Consider the following 12343-nt stretch of genomic DNA (forward strand, 5'->3'; position numbering starts at 1 on the left):
AGATTGTGAACTCTATGAGGGCATATTGTTCAATTGAAACCCCAGGGGATAACACAGTGTTTGATAAAAACTGAAAGCTCAAGAGAGATACTTGTTATAGACTGAGGATAGATATCCTTCCCTGCACTTTCTCTAACCTCAGCATCTTTCCTTTCCTTCTTTTAAATTTGACTTTTGTAATATAGCATTATCTGTAAAAAAGAATACATTTCCTCCTATGTAGTATGATTTGAGGAAAGTCCAGAGATTTTTCACTTGAGATGATCTTCTTAAGTGATGAATGAAAGCCAACTATTAGTGATCTACACCTTTGTATATGATGAAAAATGTTTGACATTTTTCTCTCTTAGAGGTCCTCTTTTTAAGATGTAAATATGTGTGGTAATTGTGATAGGTTACATGATACTGTGTGAATTTGCTAAAGCTTGTCTCTCCTATTGATAAGCAGAGAAAGATGGGTTTAATATGAGGACTCAAGATGTCTCCTATGGGAATCAGAGTGAATTCAGAGCATCTGGAAGGATTAAATTCAAATCTAAAACACACACACACACACACACACACCCCCAAACCAAACCAAACTAAACAAAAACAACTCCCAAACACCACAAATCTCACCCAACCCAGATGGTTTTAACTTCTTTTGAAGTATATAGTATACACAAAGAAAAATGTGCCATTTGTAAGTGTAGCTTATGGGTTTTTACAAAGTAAACAGACATTAACAAAACAGAACATTATCAATATCCTAAAATGCCTAGTCACTACACCTTCAAGAACAAAACTTCCTAACTTCTTTCATCATTGATTACTTTTGCCCATGTACACCTTATATACCCAGAATCCTGATATATTCTCTTGTGTATGGCTTTTTTCTCTCAATTTGTGTTTGTGAGATTCACTCATATTTTTATGTGGCATCATAGTCCATTCATTCTCATTGCTGTATTGTATTCCACTGGATAAACACAGCATGATTTATTTATCTATTTTATTATTGATAGGTGTTTGCATATTTTCCAGCTTGGGATTATTATAAATAATACTGTTATGAACCTTATATATGCCTTTGATAAAAATAGATATTAATTTATTCTGGGTATATACGTAGTAGAATTTGGGGGTCATGTGATATATAAAATGTCAGCTACAGTAGATAAGCCAAATGTTTTCTGAAGAGGTTACACTGGGACACCTGGGTGGTTCAGTAAGCTGGGTGTTCAGCTCAGTTTGGCTCTGGGTTGTGAGATCAAGCCCCACAGTCAGAGCATCATGGTGGGCTCTCTGCTTCCTGCTCAGCAGAGTCTGCTTGAAATTCTCTCTCTCCCTCTCCTTCTGCCCTTCTCCCTGCTCTCATTCTCTCTCTTTCTCAAATAAGTAGTAAAATCTTTAACAAAATTATGAAGAGGTTGCACTATCCACCTTTTCTTTTTTTTCCCTCCTCCTCCTTCTTCTTTTTCTTCTTTTTGGTGGTAGGGAGGGCCCATCCTGTTTGTCTTGCCTTATCTAGAAGGATTTCATGGCATATCAAGTCCTTCATTCAATATGTACATACTGAGAACATGCCATGTACAAGGAAATATCAGTAGCAAATTTTAGGCTTCTGGATTGAAAGTCTGCTTGCATATCCTTCTCCCATTCACCATAGAATCACTGTAAGTTAACTGGTAGAGGTATTATTATTCTTTTATATATTTGGATTATGAAGGTCAGGAAGACCAAATGCCTTACTCTTCACAGCTGATAAAGGCAGTACTTGAACATGGACCCAAGAGTTCTGACAACACATCCTATGATTATTCTAGTTTGTCATGTCACCTCATCTTAAGGATATGACATATTTTCTTCTATCAATCTACTTGTCGTTTATGAGAGGGTTGACAGTGGGATACTTAGGAAATCATTTTAATAATCAAATGTACTCCATTGTGACATCAGAGAAGTAACTTCTACTTATGGCCTTTTATCATCTGACCAGTGGATTGCTGGGTGTAGGCACAGTTTGGGGATAAGGAGGTCAGTTCTCCTTCAGCATATCCTGAAGTAACCCAGAGGTGAAAGAAAGCCTAACTTTTCCAGTGAGGCAGGTAAAAGCATTCCCTTCGAGGCAGAGGAGACAGGGAGACGAAACCAGCATTGTCCAGCCTGAGCAGCTCTGTTGTTTCTGAGGACTCCTTATTTCACAGATTCTATTTTTTTCCTCCCTAACATAATTTTATAAATCAGTAACTATTTTATCATCTAAAACAAAAGAAGCTTTGACTAATAAAATTTAATCTTGATGGAAAGATACTCCACTAAGATGGATTGTAAGAGGGAAAAAATAGAAAATAAATGGGAATAAAATGTACTTTTGCTCAAATGTTGATACAAGATAGAAATATGATATCAAATATTACTGCACAGATAAAAAATCCCCAGGTACAAAGCATTTTTCCTAAAGACAAAAATCAAGCCAAATTGTACTTTTTATGATATCCATACATTTATATCCATGATCCTAGATTCATTCAGGGTCCTGAATGACATGCTTTAATTGCACGCAAAAGTACTGGAACAATCTTTTGTTTCTTTATTTATCTCTATTATAAAATGTCTTGGCAGACTTAGCCATTAACATTTTCTGCTTTCTCAAGAAAAAGATAATTTACCCACTTAAAGATATTAGGCTCCTGTGTATTGTTTTTCTCCATTTGGTATCCCTGATTCCCCCTCTGAACACTCGAGTGCTTGCAATCAGGGCACAATGACACTCCCTAATAACAACTGAACCACTGCACCCGTCATAATGCTGTGCGGCTCCCACATTCACCAGCATGGAGCCCCAGCTCTGTGGAAAGCATCCCAGAGCAGAGGCCGGCTTCTCTCCGTAGCTGCATCTGCTTCTCTTCTGCCCCTGGAGCAACTGCTATGAAATGTAACTCCTGTTGAGCACATGGAGCCCCAAACTTGAGCCTTTTTCTCCTGATAGTCTCAGATCCTAAAATTCTCCTTGAACTCAAATACTCAGACTCCAGCGGCCATTGGAACAATATCGGTGCTCAGAAGAAGTACTGCTCTTATTTTCATTAAGGGTATTTTCCCACTGACATTAATAGTTACAAGAGGTTAGTGTGACTTTTCTGGGCAGAAATATCTATTTTGATTTTTCTAATAGGTGCTATCTTTAAAAAAAAAAAAAGGTCATATGAATGCAAAGATTGTCCATACTGGAGGAGTTTTGACACTTCGTCAGTTGTTTTATTTTATAGTGCCCTGTCTTCATCCTCAAGGTAAAGCATGTCGTGTTTTATTTTTATTGCATATGAATTAAAAATATTAGGCTGTTGAAGATCAAAAGATGGCATGATCCTCTTGAAGTAATGAAGAATTTGTGAAGTAAATCACAAATCAGAATTTTTTAACTAAATTAAATCACAAGATAGGATGGAATTTCTTCTTAGAAATAACAGAATCATCAGATTTCTCTCGGCTGTTTTGAGTCTTTGGGGGAAGATCGTATTCAGCATTCATGAGACTGTATTGCTGGGCTCCCTTTCCACTATAATCTCTTAGTCCATTTAAAATTGCAACAATAAAATAGGACATGGGGAAAGGATGGAAGGATACATCTTTTTGATTTTTAAAAAGAAATCCATCCTTTTCCTCTCCTGTCAGTACTTCTAATGTTTTATTAGCCTAACATCATTCACATCTGCTTATAGTGTCCCATTTTCCTCAAGCACTATCTGACCACGTTGATCATCTAGTGTAAAAACCCTCTGAAAACCGTGATCATCTCATGTACCACCCAGCAGTGACCAATGCCGTAGCAAAGCTTGCAGTAAATATCTATTGAATAAATGAATGATTAAAGCATTAATTATAGGATTTTCCACATACTTAGATGAGAATTTTACCCTAGGAATGCCTATTGTTTTAATGACAAAATGTAGTTATGTATAATTTCAGTCATTTTTAAAAGTGTGAGTTTCACTTGTTCCTTGGCTATCACCAGTACCCACTAAAGATTGACAGATGTGTACACTGAGGTAAAAATCATCACTGATTTACATCACTGTAGTTATGTATAATTTCAGTCATTTTTAAAAGTGTGAGTTTCACTTGTTCCTTGGCTATCACCAGTACCTGCTAAAGATTGACAGATGTGTACACTGAGGTAAAAATCATCACTGATTTACTCGGATCTTCTCACCTCCTCTTTCACTAAACAGACAGGTAAGCTATGAACTGGGCTCTGTTCCTCACCATGCCATGCTGAACTAGTGCTGAGCTACTGTTGGCTGGGTTTTGTTCTGTAAGAGCTATTAGTCCAGGAAGGAAACAGAAGTAAAATATTTCAGACACGTCCTATGCTTTCCTTTAAGCCCTTTCAACTTCCTTTTACCCTGGTCTCTTTGTGATACACGTCACCATGACCAGACCTTCTGGAAACAACCCCTTTAGCCTAAAATACAGTGTTCAGGAGTCCCTGTCTTCTGGGCTGCGTATCCAATATCACTGAGATTTTTTTCTCAGGCATTACCAACGTGCTTTATGTGTTTGTTTGCCTCCCTCCCATTTAGTAGTAGAAATTACATATAAAGCTCAGTGTTTATATGAACTTCATCATTACCTCTCAAAGGGTTTGAAGGATCAGCTAACTAACATACAGAAGGACCAGGGATACCTTCGGGGCAAGACATAATATTAATTACTGGCATGTACTTCCCATCTCCTTTGTAATAATACCATCTCTGCTGCCTGACGAGCACCTCCACTAGAGCCTGGAGGAGCTCTCATTCTGCAAGCAGGAATTCAGCCAAAATTACCATCTAAAGTCAGAAAAGTATTTCAGCAACAGAGGGGTCTTTGTATGTGCAGAGTCTCCTGCATGTGACTGGTTGGCACGGCCAGTCAGTTGTGGGATACCTGTGGGCACCAGCCAGGTAAGGCCACAGACCAATGAGGAGACCTCATCCCACCTCTGCAGATGGGTACAGCAGGGATCTGAGAGACACAGGGGGTTTGAAGCTCGTCGGGTAAGGCAGTGTCAGTGAAGATAATGGTCCTTCACAGATAATCCAGCCAGGCAGCTCAAGCCAACAACGCATTTTATCTTTCATTTTTACAAGACACTGGTGAGATCACACACACACGTGCACACACACACACACACACACACACCCCATGCTGACAAAATAGAGAAGTGACTATACAAAGCTACAAAACAGCAACTGGTTTTTTTTTTTCTCAGAAATAGAAAAGCAAAGGTTTAAATCACTGCAAGCAAGCTTGCTACTTCCTCTTTTTTGTTTGTTTGTTTTCTGTTCAAATTTGGCCCAAATATCCATGGCAGAGGAAAATGAGATGGAGAGCACGAGTCAGACTCTCTCTCGTTAGCTGCTTCTAAATCCTCTCAGCCCTACAGGAACCCTGATCTCTGTATTCTGAAAATGGCAAGAGATACGTATTGTATATTCAAATAATATAGCAGTAAAACCAGGATTCAAGGGTTGTTAATCTCAAACATATTATGGGATTGCAGAGCAACTAAGGTACTGAGTGTCTCCATTTTAATTACCAGGATTGGCAGAGGAATCCAATTATGTTGCTGTGTCCCCAACATAACCCTTTCTGTCTTTGTTTGCTGCTCAGCTATTCTGAGCCTGTTTTGATCACCTTTATTTGTTTGGTGTGTTTTGTCTTCTAGTATGCAAGCCTCCTGCTCTAATTTGAGAGATATTTTTGGAGGTTTTGTTCTCATCGAGAGCTGCTCATCTTCCTTTTATAAGCGTGAAATGTTTCACATTAAGAATATTTTTTTCTTTTATCATTCCCTGGTGGAATTGAGGCAATGAGGATGACTGGCTTCCCATATGTGCCAGACCATTGTTTGGATCTGATGGTTACAGGCACAAATTAGTCTCACTCAGAGCTCTGACATCACTGGAAATTTCAGTCTAGGAGTACATTTTTATTCCATATGAATTCTTAGTGCAATGTAAAGAAAGGATCCTTAGACTTTCTGTTTCTAAACATCTTTTCACACCCTAGAACTGAATACAAATAAAATGTTTAATTCCAATGATCACTTTTCATTGATAGTTGGGGCAAAACATTATCTGCATGGATAATGAACAGCATTTTTATGATAAAAATTAAATTAGTCACCAAGTTCTTTCCATCCTACCCTCTGTTTTCACTGAAATCTAACCTTCCATTTCCACTCCTGTTGCCAATACCTGCTTTAGCCTTCATTGCACTTCCACAATTATTTCAATAATTTTCTATCTGATCTCTGTTTCTAATCTGTCCTTGTTCTTTCCCTGACTCCCATTTTTTCCTCCAAAGCACAAGCATGGCCAGCTCATTTTTCTGCTCAAACATTTTACAAGGTAACCTGCTATCTATAAAATACCACTCACTCCCCTCATCTGACATTCAAAATCTTCTCTGGCATGGCACTGATCTAACCTTTCTAGCTGGACCCTATTTCCTCATATCAACACTTCCACCAAACTCCGTTATCAACTCTATCTCAACAGGCAACATATTTGCCTAACACTGACTTACTGTTTTACTTGTGCTCTATTATTGGGCAAAAATTGGGTTTTAACTCCATTTTCTTATATTAACCAGATCTTGTTCTTCAGGATTAAGCACAATTATTACTTATTGGGACAGTCTTTACCATAATACTTCTTTGTAACCTATTTGGGGCTTGTTTTATCTTCATTGTGTTCATAGTGATCTCCTTCAGCATATTGTGAACTCCTTGAACATAAAGATTATGTTTTATACATTGCTGTATAACCCCCATTGCCTTGGTACTCTGGCATTCCTATAGGTACGCATTCATTCATCCAACAAATATTCATTGAGCTCCTATTTAGTATCAAGTGCTGTGCTGCATGCTAGGGATGTAATAATGAACATAACACACAAAACTTCCTGTGCTTATGGAATCTATATCCCATTGGAGGAGAAAAGGTAAGAAATAAAGGAAGTTAGTAAATATGTAGAACTGGGGAAGAAAATAAAACTGTGAAAAAGGTGGGGAAATGTCATTGTATATAGGGTGACAGAGGGGAAGGTGATATTTGGAAAAGTAAGAAAGCTTAAAAAAGTATAAGATAAGGTCATGGGACACCTGTTGGGAAGAGATTTGCAGGTTGATACAACAACAAGTGCAAAGGCCCTGTGAAGGAGTTGCTGCAGGTGAAAGAGAAAGGGGGAGAATAGTGCCAGGTGAAACGGAATTATAGGGTGGATGCAATGGACAGTGATGAGTAGTCATACAGTAACTTGGAGTTAATTGTAAGGATCCTGGCTTTAATTTGAATATTATGGAAGATTATTGTCAGATTTAGGCTGGAAAAGAAAATGGTGTGAAATATAATTTAAAGTATCACATCAGTTTCTGAAATTGTAATGGATTGAAGGGGGCCAAGGATGGAAACAGAGGGAAGAGTTAGAATATTATGACCTCTTGAGCTTGAGTAAGTGGGTGTGGTACATTCTGGGTATAACTGTATAGGATCTGTATTAACTCGTTTTTCTAACTAATAACATAAATGCCAAAATAAATAAATAAATAGATAAATGAGCTAGATATACACTCTGTGGTCTTGGAAAAGACTCTACCCCTCATCTTTGTCTTTTATGATGATGCTCTGAATGACAAAGTTTACTAAACATTATATAATGTGATCTAATCAAAATGAGATGAAGAGGAGGAGGAGGGCAGGGGGAAGGAGAAAAACAAAACGATCCTCTCTGATTCTTGTTGCACTGACCCACCACTGCCACTTGCCCAGTTGATAGTAGTTGATAACAGAAAATATGTCATAGCAAGTTGTTACAGCTTCTTTGATGAATTGTTTTCCAGATATCTTTTTTCATGCATATGCTTCCTAAAAGAAAAAATTAGATTATTTTAACTCTATTCTTTTTTTTCCATTTAAGACAGGGAATACTTTATTCAAACTCACCAGAGAAATGGTCAACTTGAGTCTACAACAAAGCATCATGTTTTGTTTATTGGTGTTTTTTTTTTTTTTTGCTTTTTGCTTTTTTTATTTATTTAAACTCAATTTAGTTAATATATACTGTATTATTAGTTTCAGAGATAGAGTTCAGTGATTCATCAGCTCCATACAACACTCAGTGCTCATTACATCAAGTGTTCTCCTTAATACACATCACCCAATTACCCCATCCCCCCATCGAACTCCCCTCCAGCTTGGGTAGATATAACAAAAAGTCATGTTTTAAAGCATAGGTCAGTAATTGTGTGTGAGAGTGTACACTGTTACATACAAATTAGCTGGTAAGAGCACAACATTTCAATGTTTAAAACAGAGTAAGCTTCCCTGTAAAAGCAGCACCTTTGTGACATGTTTTTTTTTTTTTTTTGGCAGAGGGGAAGCTGTTTGATTGATTGATTGACTGATTGATTTAGTTCAGTTAGTCAACATATAGTACATCTTAGTTTTTAATGTAGTGTTCAATGACTCATTATTTGTGATAAAGATGCAGTTCATCTATACAATGGAATATTACCTAGCTGTCAGAAAAGATGAATACGTACGATTTGCACTGATGTGGATGGAATTGGAGGGGATTATGCTCAGTGAAATATGTCAAGCAGAGAAAGACAATTAACATATGTTTCACTCATATGTAGAATATAAGGAATAGCACAGATGACCATAGGGGAAGGGAGGGAAAACAGGATGGGAAAAAATCAGAGAGGGAGACAAACCTTTGTGACATCTTTAACTTTAGTAGTCCTTTCCTCAGAAAACTCTCCTTCCTCCATGGCCTCACCCACATACCAGTGAACAAAGGCATGTTTGGCATCCATCAGGTCAAACTTGTGGTCCAGGCAAGCCTAGGCCTCAGCAATAGCTATGGTGCCACTCAGCATACACACGGTTCACTGTACTTTGGCCAGGTCTCTACCAGGTAGCACATTGGAATACTGGGAACCAGTGCCAACTTTGAAGCCAGAGGAGCACCTGTCCACAAAGTGGATGGTACACTGGTCCTGATGGTGGCAATGGCAATGTTGACATCTTTTGGAACCATGTGTCTATGGTACCACAGACAACAAGCTATGTATTTACCATGGCGAGGGGCACATTTCACCATCTGGTTGACTGTCTCAAAGCACACACTGGTGGTCTCTGCTACAGAAAGCTATTCATGGTAGGCTTTCTCAGTAGAGATGACAGTAGCATATATAACCAGAGGAAAGTGGATATGGGGACAGAACAGCCGGTGGTCTGGAATTCTGTCAGATCAACATTCAGGGTTCCATCAATTCTTAGGGAAGCAGTGATGGAGCAATTTGACCTATCAACCTATTCAGGTTAGTGTAGGTTAAGCATTCAATATTAAGGTTTCTATGACAGATGTAATAGATGGCCTTATTGTCTACCATAAAGGCACAGTTTGAGTGCTCCATGGTGGTGTTGGTAGGGAGGATGGAATTGTAGGGCTTAGCTACAGTTGTGGAAACCTGGGGGGCTGGATAAATGGAGAACTTCCCCTTGGACTTTTTGTCATAATCGACAGAGAGAGGTGATGAGAAGGTCAATGATCTCCTTGTCAATGGTGTAGTGTCCTTGGGCACAGTTATTAGCAATATCTTTCTTGCCTATGATGAGATGCTCAGGGTGGAAATGCCAGCAGTAGGTTCCATTGTGAACTTCATCAATTACTATGGGTGCCAGGTCTCCAAATACTACCCTGGGCACATGTTTGCCAGCACCCATTTCACTAAAGAAGGTATTGAAGGAGTCATCACCTTCCCCAGTGGTCTTGTCACTTGGCATCTGACCATTGGGCTGGATGCCATGTTCCAGGCAATAGAGCTCCCAGCAGGCATTGTCAATCTGGACACCAGCCTTGCCAGCATGGATGGAGATGCATTCATGCATGGTTGCTGCTTTGTGGCTGCCAACCAGATGGCAGAGAAGAAGAGGAAAGCTTGTTGCCTCTTACAGTGTGACTCTCAAGTGGTTGTTTTAAGAGAACCTCTTAATTCTGTTCTTAAAATTCAGCTATTTTTTTAGTCTGCAGATATAAAAATTCTCTTTTCTTGGCTGCTCTATCAATTCTCTCATATGTGAATCAATAAAAATATAAGATTTAATAAGTACCTTCAAGGCAGAGTTCTATGAATGTAAGGCAAAGCCTCACGGATTACAATGCTGTTGGGAAGACAAATTACTACATGCATTCTGAATAGGGTAGTGGTGTTCTGAATAGGGTAGTGGCTCAATACTAGTGACTGAAGAAAAAAAATAATGTATAGCCAACTAATTGTGTCTCATAAGCAGAAAAAAATAAAAACATACTAGCAATTCTGTACAAGGACCATCCATCCATTCTGTGTTGATGTATTAGAGAGATTTTATTAAAGAATAAATAGAAATAAGGTAGAATGAAAAGGACAAGAATTCCAGGTGTAAAGATTATATAAATAAAATCATGGGAGAGTGTTTGGGCAGTAGATTATATAAAATGGATCAAATAAGTTGGAATAGAATAAAAATAAGACTGTCCACAAGGCTTATGATCTAATAACAAGAGATTTAAAATACCCAAGTGAATAAAGATGGACTCTGGCCAATGCACAATGAATAGCTGCTAAAAGATTTTTAGTTGGTATAAAAGGGAAAGAAAAATTTGAAACTATAAAAACTTCATTTAATAAAGCTCAGACAGCTAATAATACGTTATATGTTTATAAAAAAATATTTTTAAAAAAAGGAAGCCAGGTACAAAAAAGAGAAAGAGTTCTGAGCCTCCACATAACTTAAACAATGATAATTTTGAGACATCTCTAAAAGCCCATCTCTCATCTTAAATAATAGGTTTGCACTTCTTTGCAAACCTTTACACTGGTATTCCATAAACCATAAAGGAACAGAATTCTGGATGAATCACTTTACTATTTCTAGGTCACAAAGCCAGTATTTAATTTGGGTTAAATAGTGGCTTGGTCATTTCACAGCCTGTAAGGAAAAGCATAACAACATTCAGAAGGGGACAGGGATTTTTCCTGTTATAACCTTGGCTAAAGCCACACTGTTTATGCTATTGGTTGCTAATCCAAATGCCACAGTCCAAAGAGAGGTACTGCATACATCACAATGGGACTGATGAAAAGAAAGCCAAACTAACCCAGCAGCCATTACTCACCGGAAACCTATATAGATTAAGGCTAAAGGTGTATCAGTGAGGACAGGATTTCTTTAGATGAAGGAATTTGTAAGAATAAGGATAACTGTGAGGATTTCCCTCTCCTCCTTGTAGGTACCCCTTAAAGCAAATTAGAAAGCTCTAAAAATCCTTGAAGAGATTAGAAGAAGTTGGGGTCAAGGAAGAGAAATTAATTTCTTACTCCCAGATTGCGTGTTCCTGAGCTCAGAAACCCAGGGCCTTGCTATCAGGGTGGAGACTATTGACATTTTAGGAGAGCTTGACCTGTTGCCTCCTAGAGTTTTGGCAGCCAGGAAACAGCAACTTGACTCTCACATTGAAAGTTTTGAAACTGGGAGGATGCCTCGAGCTCCCCCTACACGAATGAGGTAAAGAGAAGAGAAGTCATAGTAGAAGCAAGCTGAAATTCTATAATTTGACAATCGAGGGGGTTTACGTTCCTTTAAGTCAAGTGAAAACTGTGGAACACAGCTATTGAAAGTACTGCCTTTCCCTCACCAAAAAAAAAAAAAAAAAAAAAAAAAAGCATATTTGCCATAGTGAGGACTTCATGTGTAATCTGCTAGAGGCACTAGCTGAGAATGAAATCAAAAGGTCAGCTCAGGATTGCCACATTTTTGCCAGAGAACATATAATAGTGGATGTCACCAAGGGGTGGGCAGAGAGGAGTGGTTCATAAAGAATCCAATAACATGCTTCATAAAAGTACAAGTGTTTGGACGTATGCCATGACAGAGGGCCATAACTAACCAGTGAGCCAAGAAAGGATAGCCAGTAATTCCACCTACTAAAAAGACCTTTTATCTCCTCGAAGCCTTCTTCATTATGCTTTAGTTCCTGGAAGAACAAAGAGGATAGGAGAAAGAGAGGAAGGGCAAGGTGAAGGCAGGGGTGGATTTACCTTGAAGCTATTGAAACTCAAACTTTAGAGTCACTCATTGCACAGATCTCCTTGGGATGCCACGTACCACATTTTGTATTATTAATTTGTAGTATTTTTTGGTAAAGGGGTCCTCCTCCCTAAGTTTTAAATGCTTTAGTTTCCACAAAACCTGGATAAAAGAAGAGATAATACATGTCCTTTTCCTTGATACTACTTGCCTGACCATGTGTTAGAATAGATTGGGGA

General features: G+C 38.3%; 1 pseudogene; it reads right to left on the reverse strand.

The window, feature by feature from the left end:
- Positions 1 to 2783: 2783 nt before the first annotated feature.
- On the reverse strand, positions 2784 to 9926 carry LOC116864776 (annotated as a pseudogene).
- Positions 9927 to 12343: the final 2417 nt, after the last annotated feature.

Source organism: Lontra canadensis, unplaced genomic scaffold, assembly GCF_010015895.1.
Source record: "Lontra canadensis isolate GAN:19392208 unplaced genomic scaffold, GSC_riverotter_1.0 scaffold6, whole genome shotgun sequence".
In the NCBI taxonomy this organism is placed as follows: domain Eukaryota; kingdom Metazoa; phylum Chordata; class Mammalia; order Carnivora; family Mustelidae; genus Lontra; species Lontra canadensis.